The sequence below is a fragment of the Myotis davidii genome, unplaced genomic scaffold (assembly GCF_000327345.1).
Source record: "Myotis davidii unplaced genomic scaffold, ASM32734v1 scaffold710, whole genome shotgun sequence".
NCBI lineage: Eukaryota > Metazoa > Chordata > Mammalia > Chiroptera > Vespertilionidae > Myotis > Myotis davidii.
The window spans coordinates 1,629,676-1,637,037 of NW_006284328.1; the positions used below are offsets into that span (position 1 = coordinate 1,629,676).

General features: G+C 51.1%; 1 protein-coding gene across 2 annotated transcripts in view; it reads right to left on the bottom strand.

The window, feature by feature from the left end:
- The window catches only part of TMCC2 (transmembrane and coiled-coil domain family 2), a 35,842-nt gene that overhangs the window by 24,460 nt on the left and 4,020 nt on the right, over positions 1-7,362 (bottom strand). The gene's annotated exons all lie outside the window — the stretch shown is intronic.

Genomic DNA, 7,362 nt, shown 5'->3' on the forward strand with positions numbered 1-7,362 from the left:
TAAATAAACCTCGCTTTGTCTATACAACGCTAGTTATTGGGAGCCATTCTCGTTCCTGGTATTGTTGACAATAAAATAAACTTCACTGGAGATTCCAGGTCAGTGAGTACATCCACATGCCAGGAGGGTGGGACACACCCCAGTTCCTTCAGGACAGAAACTCCCGCACTTGGGACCCCTCCAGACCTCACCCTATGTACCTCTTCCTCCGGCTGTTCTTCTGTGTCCCTTATAACAAACTGGTCAACGTAAAAAAATAAGTATGTCCAGCCGGTGTGGCTCAGTGGTTGAGCGTTGGTTGACCTATGAACCAGGAGAAGACAGTTTGATTCCTGGTCAGGGCATATGCCCAGATTGCAGGTTCAATCCCTCATGGGGGGCATGCGGGAGGCAGCCGATCTGTGATTCTCTCTCATCATTGATGTTTCTCTCTCTCTCCCTGTCCCTCTCCCTTCTTCTCTAAAATCAATAAAAAAATATTATTAATCAATAAATAAACTCCTATGGACATACCTTTAGTGTAGTCAGTAATGTGACCACTTCTTTAGCATAAGTATCAAAACGTGCTGTCCAAATGAGAGCCTTTCCCCTGAGACTGGAACAATCCCAAGAGGCCCCGGGGCCCAGTGCGGCCCTGGCAGCTCTGCTGATGCTGAGATTCCCCACCTGCTCCCAGGCAGGGCTGCCCAGAGAGGCAGCTGGACCACCGGGCCAGGCCAGACAACGTGTGCTGTCATCCCAGACAGCTGTTCTGTCCGGGGCTGGTTTCTCTGGCCTGGCTGAGCCCTCAGCAGAGCTCCAGAGCCAATGGGAGGGGGGCCGGGACCGGGAGGACCAGGTCAGAACCCCCATTCTGTAACTCCTGGGCGGGAACTCTGAACCCAGCCATTTGGGGCCCCATGAGCCACATCTGGAGGAGCAGCCCTTCATCGCATGAGGCAGCCTCCGTTGTTTTAAAAACATCCCAAAGGATTACACTTCCTGGATTTTTTTTTTTTCTAGAAACAAAACTTCCAGAGCAGAAAACTTAGACCATGTGGAAACCAAAAGACGCTGCCTGTAGCTCTGAGTCAGCTGCCCCACGCTCGCTGTGACTCTATCCCCCGCGTTGTCTGTGTAGACCGCCGCACAGACAGCGGTCTGTGACCACACGCCCAGAGCTGTGTAAAAGGTTAGCATTCTCATTTTCACCTCCCTGTCTCACCGCAATCCTCCAGGAGGGCGGGGCCCTGGCCCCACCCATCCTACTGACCAGATAGGTTACATCATCAGAACTCACTGTAAACTAACCTTTTGCAGTTTCAATGTGTTCTTCCTCCTGCATCATCTCACCTGGTTTTCCCAGAAACTCACAACAGTGACAGCAGTCACATTTCCATTTTCAGACGAGTAAATTAAAGCTACCACCATTCCCTCTCAAGAATGTAACTCTGGGACTGCCCCCGAGTTCAGGCTACACAATGCCAGGTTTCCCACGGGAGTCACCATCCCTCCGGGCCGACGAGGCAGGACCACCTGAATCCAGTCTGGGTAGAACCAACGCGTCCAAGGCAGCCTGGACTGGGGAGCACAGGCGGCCCTGAGCTAGAAAGGGCCAGATTCGCCGTCTCCAGACCAGGCATGAGCCAGGACACCGCCTTCCTCCTTATGCCCAGGCCGATACCAGACCTCCCTCCAGTGCCGTGGATGGGCCAGCTGGCTCTGGCCTTTGTCCAGCTGCTTCTGCCAAAGGGTCACATCACATATGACCAACTGCCTTGCTAGCATCCTATTCCAGGTCTGTCTCCTCTCCTCACCACTCCTAACCTGGCTGCTCCCGCAGTAAGGCCAACCTTCCATATCCACTCAGGCAAAAGAAAAAAAAAAGTCCCTTCCAAAGGTCCCAGCGCCCGGCATTTCCTCTCCCCGCCCCCACTCAGCCCCAGGAAATGGGCGGAGGTGCCATGGACAGCAGCCAGCGCTGCCTGCCACACGGCCTTGCATCCTAACATCCTTGGTCCGCTTATTTTTAATGTTACACAACAGCATTTTTCAAAGTGCTGTCCAACTGATGCTGTCATTGCAGCCTGATGCCAGCCTACCCTCAGGAAGGAGGAGTGACAGATACAGCAGCAGTGTCTCCATTTCGCCGGGGAAGACACTGAGGCCGGCACCGCTACGTGGCTCATCCAAATCACATAGACAAACCCCCAGCTTCTGAGGGACTCCCCTGCTCACACACTGACCCCCACCCTAGAGCGGACACGGTGGCTATCTGCTCCCAGGACAGTGGCAAAGGCAGGTTCAGAACAAAAAAAACGCCTGGGCCAGGAGGCGCACGGCCCCCCGAACTGAGTGGTAACTCTACCCGTGTCACATGCAGGACCTGGGCAAGACCTTCGACGCTGTGGCTTCGTGTCACACCTCCCCACCTGTGTGGCAGGTGAAGGGACGCGGGACCTCTGGCCCAGCAGCGTGGAGGAGTCTGCTCAAGCCTGTGGTAGGCGCGAAGGAAAGGAACGAAAAAGTCCAAGGATAGTGGGGGGCAGGTGAGCTCCACACGCAGGGACTTTTCCTCACAAGGTGCAGGGTGGCGGGCCGGGCTGCTTCTGCACGTGGGTGCCAGGGAGGAGGCGGTGGAGGAGTTTTGATATAACATGTGTTAAAAACAACAACAATAACAACTCAGCACGTCCACAGAACCAGTCTTAAGTTTGGGGAACGAGGAAAACCATGGTGACTAGCTGGAGGGAACTTAGCCACCAACGCAGCAGAAGGCACCAACTGCTCTGATTAACAGGTTCCAGCTACTAAATGTCACTTGCTTTTCCACACGGACTTTTGCTTTTTCCCCAGCGGCCAGACACCGGTTTTGGGGGCCAAATGAAGCCCTGTAGTAGGAAAAGAGCTGAGATGGTTCAGAGTCAGGGGTGGGTACAAACAGAGGTTTCCTGACTCACAAGAAAAAGCAAGATCTACCCCCAAACAGCCCAGAGGCTGGAAGTGAGCAGAAAGAGAGCTTCCGGCGTCAGCTGCCTATGCTTGGGGAGAGAATGAGGGGAGGGTGCGGCCTCCTTCCCTGGAACTCTCTCTAAGGGCAGGAAGGACCCCATCTTCTTTGGTGACATCATCCTCTCCGGAAGAAAGGGAGGACTCGATCCTTCCTGAGACGCCTGTGGTCTCTGAACAGCCAGGCTCCATCTGTTGTCCTCCCTGGGTGTGGGTCCCCCAAAGAGGAAGTTCGCTCCAAAATCTGCAAACACAGCTGCATGAGGCCAAAAGGAAAATGCTTCGAGGTACAGAGTCCCTGCCGCCGTCTGATGAAAAGCAGCCGAAGTGGCTTCTAATTCCTACAGGTCCCTGTGCTCCTAACAGCTCCCAGAAAAGCTGAAAGCATCTTGCAAAGTCACACTAACCTACAGCTCACGTATCCCACCTGGCAGCTGACTGCATGTCCCTTCCTCACCCGTGGGTCTGAAACTCCCTCTGTCCCCCACAAAGGTTTGGCTGTGAGGGTTCAGGGGGGTGACTGGGTCACAGTGAGCCTCAGTGAGCCTAAGTCGCCAACGTTTCTCTATTTATAGGGTCTCTATGGAAACGGGGCCAGCATTAGAGAGCTAATCGCTGTAAAAACCCACAGAGTTCGACTATCTGGGATGTAAAGTGAATTGCAGAAGTCTCCAACTGCTCTTCAGAAGTTTCGGGTGGGGACCCCGGGACTGGAGGGGGGCAGGAGCTGTCACCCCAGGTCTGGCACCAAAGAGCACAAGGAAGAGTTTCTATTAGAAGCACAGTGATGAAAGACTTTGTGAATCATTTCTTCTCCAGCATCAGAGCTGACATTAAAAAACAGACCTCAACTAGGGCAAATGATTTCCCCACCGCCAATTTTATTGTGGTTCCTCGGTTCCTTAGTGCAGTGGTTCTCAACCTGTGGGTCGCGACCCCTTTGGGGGTTGAACGACCCTTTCACAGGAGTCGCCTAAGACCATCGGAAAACACATCTATAATTACATATTGTTTTTGTGATTAATCACTATGCTTTAATTATCTTCAATTTGTAACAATGAAAATACATCCTGCATATCAGATATTTACATGACGATTCATAACAGTAGCAACATTACAGTTATGAAGTAGCAATGAAAATAATTTTATGGTTGGGGGTCACCACAACATGAGGAACTGTATTAAAGGGTAGTGGCATTAGGAAGGTTGAGAAGCACTGCCTTAGTGGCTTACAAAATTCTGTCTAGAGCCAACACAAGGTGGGACAGCGACCTCACCAATCAAGTCATTAGGCAGAACAGACTCAACATCCACCAGCATTGTGATTCAAATTACCTGCATGGTGTGCCCTCTCCCTGCCTCCCCCTCTGTAAAGCCCTCTCTGACCACACCATCTGCAGTGAGCTCACCGCCCCCCACCCCTGCTCTGAACTCCAGACTCTAGACCAGTGATGGCGAACCTATGACACGCGTGTCAGAGGTGACACACGAGCTCATTTTTTTGGTTGATTTTTCTTTGTTAAATGGCATTTATATATATAAAATAAATATAAAAAATATAAGTCTTTGTTTTACTATGGTTGCAAATATCAAAAAATTTCTATATGTGACACGGCACCAGAGTTAAGTTAGGGTTTTTCAAAATGCTGACACACCGAGCTCAAAAGGTTCGCCATCACTGCTCTAGATGCAGTGGTTCTCAACCTTCTGGCCCTTTAAATACAGTTCCTCATGTTGTGACCCTACCATACAATTATTTTCGTTGCTACTTCATAACTGTACTGTTGCTACTGTTATGAATCGTAATGTAAATATATGATATGCAGGATGGTCTTAGGCGACCCCTGTGAAAAGGTCGTTCGACCGCCAAAGGGGTCGCGACCCACAGGTTGAGAACCATTGCTCTAGAGAGCACATGATCTGCAATTAATCGTGTCCTGCCTCATGCTATGGCTTCCCCTGCTTTCTCAAAGTCACCCAACTTTTCACTGGCTTTTGGACGAAATTCACAACGAGAATATGCGTGAATGGAGGACAGGACCTATATCATCTGTATCTTTGGGTCCCTGATATTACCTGGCAGAGACCTCAACACAAACATGGCGAGTGCTACTTAATTATGTTTATTTTCTGAGTGGAACTATCCAAGTCTACAAAAGTATCTTTAAAAGGTCATTTCATCCTTAGTCGGGCCGCTTTTTCTGGTGTCTAGCCCAGATCCCTCCTGCTGCATTTTAAACCCTTGTCTGAGTAACTGATAAGATCCAGCTGGCGTGGAGGCACATGGCAGACCCAGGAACCCCAAAGTGTTCACTGTCTCCACCCGGGGCTCAGGTGGGGCTCGGTCCCCACCGCCGGCTTTGTTTTCCAGGGCAGGCGTCCCTCAGTTAAGTTGGCTGAAATAAGGAAGCCTTTCGCCATTTGGTTTGGAAAGTCAAGGGCTGTCTCTCTCACATAATCACGAAACGTACCTGCTATCCCTCAACGGCTTTGCTCTGACTTCTTAATAAGGAGAGAGGCTGACGCGTTTGGCTGGCTGAGGTGGAACAGTCAAGCCCCCGTTCTAAGAAGGACCCTCCTTGTCTATGAGGATGTCAAAAGGAGGTGCCGTGTCTTACAGAAGCGATGGAAGTGGAGATGGGTTCTAAGTTGGCCTCCAGGACCATCACTGAGAAGCCAGCTGAGCTTTTTCCCAGCCCCAACACTCACATTTTTTTAAAAACTTCAACCCCAAATTCAGATCCCAGCAGATGTTTCCGTTCCTTGAGGGAGAGATTCCTGGTAATGGGATTGGCAGTTAAGACACAAGTAGATGCACTGAAAGGACATTCGGTAAATACTGAGCCTGCAGGACAGTTCCCACTAGAACCAGGCAGCTGGGAATTGATCTAGAACACACGTGGCAGGAGAACAGAGAGTTTCTTTGCCACATGCTTTCCCATCGGGCACTGGTTCCTCCTGAGCCTACGGACAGGGCTGCTCTGAATATTACTGAAGACAGAGGGGATGGGAGTGGGGCGATCCCAGGCCTCGGGAGCCCAGCCCTCCTCACATTAAGTGCAGGTGGGATAAAAACAGGGGATCTTGCCCTGCCCAGTGGTCAGCAAACTGCGGCTCTCAAGCCACATGCGGCTCTTTGGCCCCTTGACCCTAGCCGGTTTGGTTCTGTGGGTAGAGCACCAGACCACAGAACTGCAAACTGAAGGGACCCGTGTTCGATTCCGGTCAAGGGCACATACCTTGGTTGCAGGCTCAATCCCCAACCCTTGCCTGGGCATGTGCCAGAGGCAACCAATCCCTGTGTCTCTTTCACATCGATGTTTCTCTCTCTGTGTCTCTCCCCCTGCCTTCCACTCTCTCTAAAGAAAAACAATGGAAAAATATCCACGGGTGAGGATTAACAAACAACAAAACAAACAAACAGGTGACCTCACCATTCTTCGACATCCTCCACCGGCCCTGACTACTTACAGGGCTGGGAAAACAAGCGCCATCCCTGCCAAAAAGGATGCTGTCCCTAAAGGAACCTGCCATTTCACTCCCCATCCAGAAAGCCCCGGTCTTCTTGTTTGATAATTAACATCCACCCTTACTTTAACATCTTGCTCTCTGTCTACTTCCCCCAGAACATCTTTTCCATGTGCTTCTGACTCCATCGTATGATGCTTGAAGCACCTTGAAACTCATGTGTCCTTCGATGGGTGACTTTTTCTTGCAAGTACTCCATCCTGTTTGACTGGGAGCTCACCTAGAGGCAGAAGCAGCGCCTGATGCCAAAGAACTCATCTTCCATGGCCTTGCTCTTAGGTCTACCTCAATCCTGCCTCCCCCAAGGGCCCAGCTCCCACCTGAGATTGCAGGGGTCTCCACACCTCAGCACCTCACTTCTAAAGGAGAACCAGGAGTCTCAAGGTGCAGCCAGGTCACACAGAGCTACACGCTTGCCAGGGGAACCTCCCCTTGAGTCCCAGAGCGCTCACTCCTTCATCCCGCCCACATTGCTATGAATAATAGCTTGTCTCCTCCACTGAAAAAGTGGAGAAACCCAGACCCGTTAATTTTATCAAAACCCAAGGCCTTAAAAAAAAAGTACAACAAACAAAAGAACAGAACAAGAAGCGGAGTTTCTTGGGAATGCCAGCATTCTCTTTCTTGACTCGGGTAGCAGGGAGATGGGGTGTTTGTTTTGCGATTGTTACTTAAAGCATACCTATCTTTTCAGACACTTGTGTATATATGCATGTCGTATTTCACAGTTTAAAACAGTGCCTTTCCCCCTGAAGGCGTTCAGTACCCGTGGACCGTGCTCCCTTTTCCAGTGGGCCCTCGGGCCGGGGAGCTGAGCGAACAGGGCCGCCGTGGGGTGCGGGCTGG